This window comes from Marmota monax, unplaced genomic scaffold, assembly GCF_021218885.2.
Source record: "Marmota monax isolate L192 unplaced genomic scaffold, Marmota_monax_Labrador192_F-V1.1 WCK01_AAM20220418_F8-fsc00012, whole genome shotgun sequence".
Taxonomy (NCBI): domain Eukaryota; kingdom Metazoa; phylum Chordata; class Mammalia; order Rodentia; family Sciuridae; genus Marmota; species Marmota monax.
Window position 1 is genome coordinate 9,359,838 of NW_026695227.1, and position 10,028 is coordinate 9,369,865.

At 39.3% G+C, this 10,028-nt stretch overlaps 1 pseudogene; it reads left to right on the forward strand.

Moving 5' to 3' along the window:
* The first annotated feature begins 8,456 nt into the window (after positions 1–8,456).
* LOC124087449 (mediator of RNA polymerase II transcription subunit 28-like) lies at positions 8,457–9,188 on the forward strand (annotated as a pseudogene).
* Positions 9,189–10,028: the final 840 nt, after the last annotated feature.

Consider the following 10,028-nt stretch of genomic DNA (forward strand, 5'->3'; position numbering starts at 1 on the left):
TGGAGATGAGTTCTGGGAAGTAGCATGGGTTGAAAACAAAAATTGGGGAGTGTTTTTGGCATAGTCATTGTAAGCCATGGACTGAGATGACCAGAGGACAAGTATAGAACGAGGGGGGAAAAGAAGCCCATCCTTTTATGTTTATTATCACGAGGAAGGAACAATAAAAAACAGAAGGTACAACTGGAAAGGTGGGAAGGGAATTGAGACAACATGGTGTCTGGAAGCCAAGTGAAGAATTTGATTGAAGGTGGAAGGAGGGGTGGATTGCTGCTAATGCTGCTGAATTGAAGTCCAGAAAGATGAGGACTCAGACTTGATCCTTAGATAGGTCATTTGGGACCCTGAAAAAGAGTTGTTTGAAGACAGGGATAATAAATCAATTAGAGTGAGTTCAAAAGGGGGAAAAATGCTGAGGTCAGTAATGTAACTGTGGAGCACATGGAGAGAATGTGGGTACATAACTCTTGTGAGAAGTATTTTTCAGTTAAAGACAACCTGGGAAATCAGGCAGTAGCTAGAGAGATGGAGGTCTAGGTATGGTAATGCAAATGACCTCAGTGAGAGGGCGGGTATCGAGATAGAATATCTTAAGTGAGAGGGGTAGAATAAAATGTGCAAGTGAAAGTGTGGTCTTAGGTAAGTGCATGAGGATTCATCCACAGAACAGGAGGTAAGATCAAGCACACAGACATGGATAAACGATGGTGTGATAGGCCTTTTGGTAGACCGATATGAATTGATTTTTATTTTCATTAGACTAAGGGTTAGGTCTTTAACTCAAAATGAGGTGCTAGGAAAGTGGGTAAGTGAATGGATTAGGGAAATGCCTAGAACTGCCTGAGCACTAAGGACCCACTAGAGGTTCATAGTTCTAGCAGTGCGTGCAGGGAGCATGGTTGAGAACTACTTAGAGAACAGTATTTAGGGCTGGGAATATAGCTCAGTTGGTAGAGTGCTTGCCTTGTATGCACCAAAGGTTTGGAGTTTTCTACAGGGTTTCTATGGACAGGGAAATGGGCAAGGGAGTTGAGAGTGTGTGATACTGACGAATTCAAGAATCTACGCTGGATAAGAAGGTGAGAATACAAAGTATTCTCACACTGAAGAGGCAATAGCATAACTGGAGATCCAAAATTGAATAATCATTAGAGTAGGATACAAAAGCAAATGATCTGGAAAGATAGGATGTGGTGACTGGAAAGAGGCAACTAAGGTCGGGGAATGATGCAGCTATTGATAAAAACATACGTGGTCTAACCATTCAAGAGGTGACTTAGGAAGAGTGAAGGACAACCCCAGTTCACAGGAGGCACGGTCTGAAAGGACAAGATATTGGAAGAATTGTATGTGTGGATGTGGAAATTTCCAAGAAGTCTGGCCGTGATTGTTCTGGCATGACCATTGCTAACATCTGCAAGGAATGGGGGAAGGTCCTGGAAATCAGATGACTACAAGAAGCAGAAATAGTAAATAATGTAGTCTAATGGTAGGAGCTGGGAGCTTTGGAGATTCAGCCCAAGAGAAGACTGAAGAACTCACAGAGCAGTGGCTCCCAAATTTTATATTTTATTGCACATTAGAACTCCCTAGGAAGCCTTAAACAACAACCCCCCCCCCCACCACACACACACACACACAAACCCAGGTCACAGCCCATGGCAATTAAATCAGAATGTCTGAGGATGGGAACACTGAGTGGTGTTCTTAAGGTCACTAGATGACTTCAGTGTCAGCAGTTTGAGAACCATTGCTGTGGGGTCAACCCTATACTTTACCATTCGGTGGGAATTAAAGTAAGACAAGCTGACCTTGGCTATAAGGCAGAACTATCTCTGTGTAAACGGGGAGCAGAAAATGAAAACAACATTGAGGACAATAACAAAAACGACTGTTGAAAATCAGCCAGAAATGGTGAAGTTATTGTGACAAGAAAGTTGACAATTTGTGAGGGCTGATGTAGTTCAGATGATGGCTTTAATAGCTGAAGGGGTTTGTGTCAGGTCCTTAATTCTGTCCTCAGCCTCTTCATTTGTTAAATGGGATCAAAATATTCATCCTTCAGTTATTGGCAGAATATGAATGCTTTGACAGAGCACCCTCCATAAATGTAAATTCCTCCTTTGAAAACATTTTTGTATTTTTTCCATACATTTATGTAATGTTCTTTTATTATAGATTTTTTGTGAACTTGTTCATATATGCATATTTAACTTACATTTGTTAAACATAATTATATAAGTTAAAAATAATTAATATAAATATATATATATATATATATGTGTGTGTGTGTGTGTGGCTGTATGAAGGACCCTTGATTTACATACAGATAAACCCATTTTAATTTGAAAATATTATAAGTTAAAAATCCACTTTATACACTTGACCAATCAAGCCGTATATTTAGCAACACCATCACCTGCAGTGTTGTTGCTTCCCCTCGTGATCATGTGCTTGACCTGGAGCTGCTGCCCAGCACCACCAGAGAGTGTCATAGTGCACGCTGATAGCTGGGGAAGAGATCAAAATTCAAAATTTGAAGTACAATTTCTAGGAAACGTGCATTGCTTCCATACTTTCATAAAGTTGAAAAAATCATAAGTCAAACTGTCCTAAGTTGGGGTCCATCTGTATCATCATTCAAATTAGATGACAAGACAAGAAGCTATATGCCCAGTGTGCATGATGCTTTGCCACATTGAAGCTGGGTTCATTGCTCTTACCTTCATTATATGACACAATATGACTGTATCAAGCTCCTCATCTACTCTTGCCTTGTGAGAAGATGGTGAATATTGTTAGAGAAGGGAGAGAGAAATTTTTGTTATATTGCCTTTTAGTTTACTTCTCTGAATCTCCCTTTAGGATTGTTGAGATAATACATGTGCCACCTGCATAAATCAGTAACTGGCCCATAGTGAGGGTTAGTATATATTCAATAAATGGTTGCTATCATTATTCATCATTTTATAGACAAGTTAATCGGGAAATACGCACATTTCTAATATTAGAAAAATTGTTTTGCATGATTTTTGACAGTTTTCCTGACACTTGTTTACTCAGGACATACTTGCAAGGACACATATTTAATTTCCTCTGATAAAGAGCTTGACAGGAAATTGAAAAAAATAAAAACTAGAAAAGATGAATTGCTCCATATGTGTTCAAAGTAAGTTATTTGACGTGAACATAACTAAGACAGAGTTCTATCTATGGATTTTTTTTTTTAATGAGACAATGACCTATTATCCCTTACAATTTGCTGAATGTGAATTTGCTATAGTCACAGAGAATCAGTTTTGCCAGATTCCAAAGGCTTCCTAGCTGTGGTGATGATCCAATAGCAACAGACAGAATACTCTGGGAGCCCAGGGATGCATGGGGGAACAGGCCCTCCAAAAGTACCTTTCATAGCATAGTACTATTCCACAGAAAACTATTAAACCATCTACATGAGGAGGAGGCCTTCACTCTGGAAGTGTTACTTATTTATGTTTATCCCTTCCACTTTGATTTTTCTGACGATTATGTAACAAGCACACATAAATCCAGTTTGAAAATTTCAAGTCTCATAAAAGGCCCAGAAAATTTCACGTCAGTTGACAATAATACAGTTAAACAGCCTCCTGGCACCATTCTGTAATACTTAACATGTTTCTCTGGGCTGTAAATTAAGTAGGAGTTCACTAGAGTTTAAATAGCTTATTGCTAAGGTGGTTTTTGACACAATGAGCCTGAGAAGCAATATGTTGGCCTAAGGGAAAGATGATTTGATGTCTTCTTTTATTTTCTTATTACTAAGATATTGTATTTCTCAGAATCACTTAATATACACCAGTATTATTGTGTTCTTGCTAAATGATATATTTCCATCATCAGAACAAGAAAGGTCTCGTTCTTCTGAGTATATAAGAGACAAAGAGCATGAAGGGCTGACTGCCCTCCAGGCCTAACCAAGAACCGGTGGGAGCCTCTGGCACAGCAAGGAATGTAAGCTCAATAACACAGATCCCATCTGAGTCAGAGTATAAACCTTTTCAAAATCTTGGGTTAAAAGGTCCTGCAGAAAAGAGAACTTTAAGTTAAATTTTCATTTGTTTATCCTCTGCCGTATTCTAAGTCCTTTGTTTCTTACTTATTTGATGTCTGAACAGTATTTCAGTGTCCACTAGTGAGTATCTGCACCTATGCAAAGAGGATTTTATGGGTTTTGTTTGTTTGTTTGTTTAGTTCTAGGAATCAAATCCAGGGCCTTGGGCATGCTAGAAAAACACTCTACTCCTGAGTCACACCCCCAGCCCCCAAGGAAGTTTTTAGAAGTCTGGGATGCCTTCAAGGAGCCAGCAGAGTGATCCTGACAGCTGGTGTCTTAGCTACACTACAGTGTCTTAGCTACACCATGTGGTGCTTTATTCATTGTGGGGTTTGTTCTAATGCAGGTTTTATTTTGATGCACAAGCACCTATGTATCCATTTTAGTAATGATAGTGATGAAATAGATAAGATTTAATGCTCATATTTGAAAGGACATACAGCATTTGTGAGTGGGGTATGGAGTGGTAGAACTGCATAGATACTCAGCAAATGTTAGTTGAATGTCTAAAGACCAGAGAGAGAGAAGCTGGTAAGGTCATGCTGTCATTGAAGGTGAAACACAGAAGTCGATTTGTCTTTTAGCCCAGACTTTATGGATCAAGCAGTAGCAACAGCAAAAACAAACAACAGCAAAAATTGGTTGTGGATATATACTTAGCAGGTAAGTTTAAATTAAGAAGTGTAAAGCTGAAGAGAACTGGGACTGAACAGATCCATGAGAGTCTTCTGTAGATTTAAATTTAAAACAAAAGAAGTGAAGTAGTATGGTAAGGCACAGTGAAACATTTTGGTCTAAATTTGTAAGAATGTATCTTGGTATCATAGACAAGGCACACAGTAGGTGGTCTGGGCTATTGTCATTCTACAGAGTGAGATGATAAGAAGGGAATGCTGGAGATTAAGATATGAAGAGGAGGTTGTTTCAGTATTTATAGAAATGACTAGATTGGCTGTGGTAATAGCAGAGAACGAAACAGAAGTTATGGGCAGGAAGAATTCCGAGAATTTGCTGAGAGTTGTAGTTGAATATGCATATAAGACTTTAAATCACTTGGGTTATATTCACCAAGTATGTAGTCATGAGACTGAATTTTGAAAAGAAATGTACTTTCTCTTCTCTTTTCCCCTTCTTTTTCTTCCCTTCCTCCCCTTGTTTTACTTTTTGGTAATGATGCCAGTATTTAAAACTCCAGATTGAAAAAAGACTGTAGAGATAATTTACTTGAATGCTTCCATTTTACAAGACAGAATAGTGAAGGACAGAGAATGAATGACCTCCTCAAAGCAACAGAGTACTGGTAGCTCCACTCTTGAGATCTTGGATCCCTGTGGATATTTTCATTACCATTTCTCTTGGGTGAAAACACAGAAATGTGCATCATCTATAATCCCAGACTGTAATAGTACATCTTCAGAGGGATATTAAAAAGTTAAACAGGTAAAAATGTCCCATGCTAACTCCATACCACTATAACATAAATTGGGGGTCCATCCAGGCTTCTAGTCAGAACCACTGGATGAGCTTTTGCAGAAATAAAGATTTTAAAGTATATTTTTAAAGTTCCAAAAGTGATTTTATTGCTGACAAGAACAGTTTAACATGTAAACATCCTAAAGCAGAAGCAATAAATCAAGGATATTATACCCACAGGAAAATTGTACGATGTTTGTGAAAACCAAACAGAACATGTTTTTATATGTATATTTGCAGTTTTCTGAAATTCTTTGCTTGTGTGAAGTTATTTGCAGGAATACTGGCTCTATTGGGGCATTTTACAGACAGACACAGTTTGGCTCAGAGCTATTCTGCACTGTCTCCAGAGATGAGGTTGGGGGGGGAGTCTTAAAACTCCTCTATTGTAAAATATTGTACTTATTAAATAATAAAAATAGCGTATTTATGCAAAAATATGTACAATGAAAAAACCCAGTTGCTGGTGAATATTTGAAGTTACGTAATATTTTTCAATATTTCTATATCTGGCAGCTATAAGAGTTATTGTTCCAATGGTAAAAAGATGTACTTGCAAAGTAGGACCACTCCAGGATGATTTAGTAATGAGTTCATTCACATGCATGTGGGCAAAGTGTGGCAGTCAATCTGACTAGTGTCAGCAAAGGTATTGCTATCACTTCTCCCAAGAAGTGAGGGAAGAAAGGTTACTAGAATGGGGAGAGGAGGTTGGTGGAGAAGGTCACCTTGAAAGGAGTATGGACTTTTGGTCAAGGAATGAAGCCAACTCAAGCTGACCACATGGGGAGTGTTATGGTTTAGATGTGAGGTGTTCCCCAAAAGATCATGTGCGAGACAATGCTAGAAAGTTTAGAGGTAAAATGATTGGGTTGTAAGTCTTCACCTAATCACTGTATTAATCCACTTGAATACTTTAACTGAGTGGAACTGTAGGCAGTTAGAAGGTGGCTGGAGGAGGTGGTTTATTGGAGGTGTGCCTTTGGGGTACGTATTTTATACCTGGTGAGCAGAGCACTCTACTTTCTTGTTGCCACATTCTGAATTGCTTTCCTTTGCTAGGCCCTTCTGCCTTGATGTTCTGCTTCATTTTAGGCCCAGAACAATGGAGTTAGCCATCTATGGAGTGAGACCTCTGAAACCATGAGACACAAATAATCTTTTCCTCTCCTAAAATTGTTCTTGTCAGGTCTTTTGGGCATGGTGAAAAAAAAAAAACTGAATAAAACAGGTAGGGAGACAGAAGAAAAATATACATACTCTGACTTCACTCTCCTTCCTTGGTCCCATCTCCATCATAGTTCCCTACTGGCCAACCCTAAGAAGAAATCAAAGTGCAGAGGAGTGGAGCAGGACAGAGTAGTTCCCAGGAGCAAAGAAAAGATTTAGTACAGGAGCAGAGAAGATGAAGCTGAGGCTTTGAAAAGGTTAATGTTTATTGATCACGCTGTTAATTTGCACCCCAAACATTTCCTGAATACTGCGCATCAGGCTCTGTTATTAGTCATTGAGATCAAAAAGATGAATAAAACAAAGTCTCCCAAATAAAGGAGCTCATAGGTCAGATGGAAAGAATCACAAATACACATGAGAGTGAAATTTTTATGTAAGTGAAAGGTAAAAATTCCAAATAAATGAAGAAACGTTTGAAGGATGATTCCAGAAGCTACTTTGAAACGGATGTTTTCCTGCAAAGATTCCTTAAAGATAACAGGAAATCCATTGCCCGGAAGTACGTTGAACCTAATCAGTGAGCAGGGAGAGAAAACAATATCAGGATGTCACACCAAGGCCTGAGAGCAAGTAGTGAAATTGATAAAAGAGTCCAATTAAGAAAGTACCTTCAGTACTATGAAGATTTCCCTGAGTCTAGAAAGGTCTGTGTGTTTATATGTGTAAGGTCAGTGGTGTGCTTCTGCAGGGGTGCCAGGATGGAAGACAGGAAAAGATGCGTGCTTACCACAGACTTAGATTCTATGTCAAATGTCCCTAGGAGAACTTCTTTAGAGAGAGTCCATGTGATCCAGATGCATTATGTTAATCTAGATAATTTCTTTTTTTCCCATGTCAACTGGTATCCAGAACTCAGCCTCTTACCAGTTTCTATACACAAGAAAATTCAATCACACATTTTCTTAAAAAACATCCATAGCAAATTTGTCATATCTTTTATAGATTTTATGGAAAAATTGGAAAGGTCAGTGGGGGAGCTTGCCTAATCAACCCTCATCCGTTCATTATCATTATCATTCCTTCTCTACCTTCTTCCTCCTAATTTCTTCTTTATTCTTCCAGATATTTTCCCCAGAAACTTCAGGTATTTCCTTCTGTTACTTTTAATCTATTTAGAAACACTTAAAAAAAAGTATTTTGATTTTACCATAGCAAGTTTAGTGGTTCACAAAACTTAGCATTAGTCAATCACTTAAAGGGCTTGTTAAAACAGATTTCTGGGATGTGACAATTTTCATTCCTAAAATGTTCCCAGATGCTACTGCTGCCGCTGATCTGGAGGCCACGTTAAGAAGCTTGACTTTCAGTTGTAACATAATGTATCTCAATGGACAGTTTCTTGAACTTTCAGGTGATTTCATCCCTCTATTAATATCACAAGGACAAATACAGATGGATGGTTTCAGTAAGGCAGTTCCAATAACTTTGTTAAAGTTACTTAATTTCACTAAGACTGAATGTAATCCTCTACCCTGATTAAAATTTACAAAAAACCAAATTTATAACATATCCCTTGAATTTAATTAGGTATATGAGAACAAAGTGAAGATATAGAGTAAGAATCACTACGTGATTTTTAATATTAGTTTGCCACATGATAGTACTGACTAGTATTATCACATGAACTTTTATTCATTTGAAAAATAAATCTTCAGACATGGCGGCTCCGCTGGGTGGTATGTTCTCCGGGCAACCGCCGGGCTCCCTCCCCGCCCCCCACCCCCGCCGGGACTCCCGGGCCAGGCTTCGCTTCTTCAGGCAGCGCCTGGCGCGCCGAGGACTTCTAGCAGCACCTTGGTGGATGAGCTGGAGTATTCGTTCGAGGCTTGCTTTGCTTCTCTCGTGAGTCAGGATTATGTCAATGGCACCCATCAGGAAGAAATTCGAACTGGTGTTGATCAGTGTATCCAGAAGTTTCTGGATATTGCAAGACAGACAGAATACTTTTTCTACAAAAAAGATTGCAGTTGTCTGTTCAGAAACCTGAGCAAGTTATAAAAGAGGACGTCTCAGAACTAAGAAATGAGTTGCAGCGGAAAGATGCGCTGGTGCAGAAGCACTTGACAAAGCTGAGGCATTGGCAGCAGGTGCTGGAGGACATCAATGTGCAGCACAAAAAGCCAGCTGAGGTCCCTCAGGGCTCCTTGGCCTACCTGGAGCAGGCATCTGCCAACGTCCCTGCGCCTATGAAGCAGACCTGAGAGAGGTCTGGCCTACAAGGTAGCCTCCTGCAGACAGTTCCTCCAGACCTCTCTGTGTGGACGTGGCATTTTAGAACAGCTATTTGCTAGAGAATGAGTTGGTGTTAATTTTACCTCCACCTAAAAATTTCCCCAATTTTTATGAGCTGTTAATTACTTAGTACTTTATAAAGTGCTTGGTAGACAAAGTGAGGTTTCATTTTGTTTGTTTTGTCTGTAGCAAAGTTTAGACTATTAGTTTTCTACAGATTTTTTTTCTTGGCTTTTTGCTTGTTTTTAAAATTTTATGTAGTTTATATATAGTTTTTTTTCCCCCCCCAGTTGTTAGTTTGTTATGATCCGAGGGGGAAAATTAAAGTACTCCTAGAATGAGGGGAGAAGGAATTTGGTTTTTGGCCTTTTATGATTACTACACATCCATGGTAGTACAGAAAAATACGTAAATTTGCTATCTCAAGACTTTGAACTACCTCAAGAAGAGGAATCTAATGCAACATTTGTAATGCTTCCATAGCAGTACAGAGTGCAGATATTTTGTAAATATGTCAGAAAAAAGGGTTCAAGTATGCTAGGTTAGCAGAGATCCTTAAGTTGATGCTGCCTTTTGTTTGGGTGAGTGTATGTGTTATGCAGTGTTTGCTGTGTTGAGGGAGCTGTGTGGGGAGCACGACATGCTGGAGGCCTCATAGTAATGAACCAGTGTGAGTAACAGCAGACCCAGTCTCCCTAGCATGATGCTGGGACACAAGTGATGGACAAGGGGTCAAAGCTTGGTCTGATTCTTTTTCTTTTGAGTTTTGTATTGTTTGCTTGTGTTTTTATTTTACTTTTTGGAGAAAAGGCAGTTTACATGAAGGAAGGTTCTTGTTCAGTGGATTTGATTCCAAGAGCCTAGGGCTTTGGGGTGGAGGTGACCTGCAGAGTGATCCCCAGCTCCTTCACCTCCACCGAGACCATGTGGATCCTCTGTGGGGAAGGTATCTTGCCCTCTTGTCAGAAAAGGTTTTCTATTTTCTGTTTTACGCAAC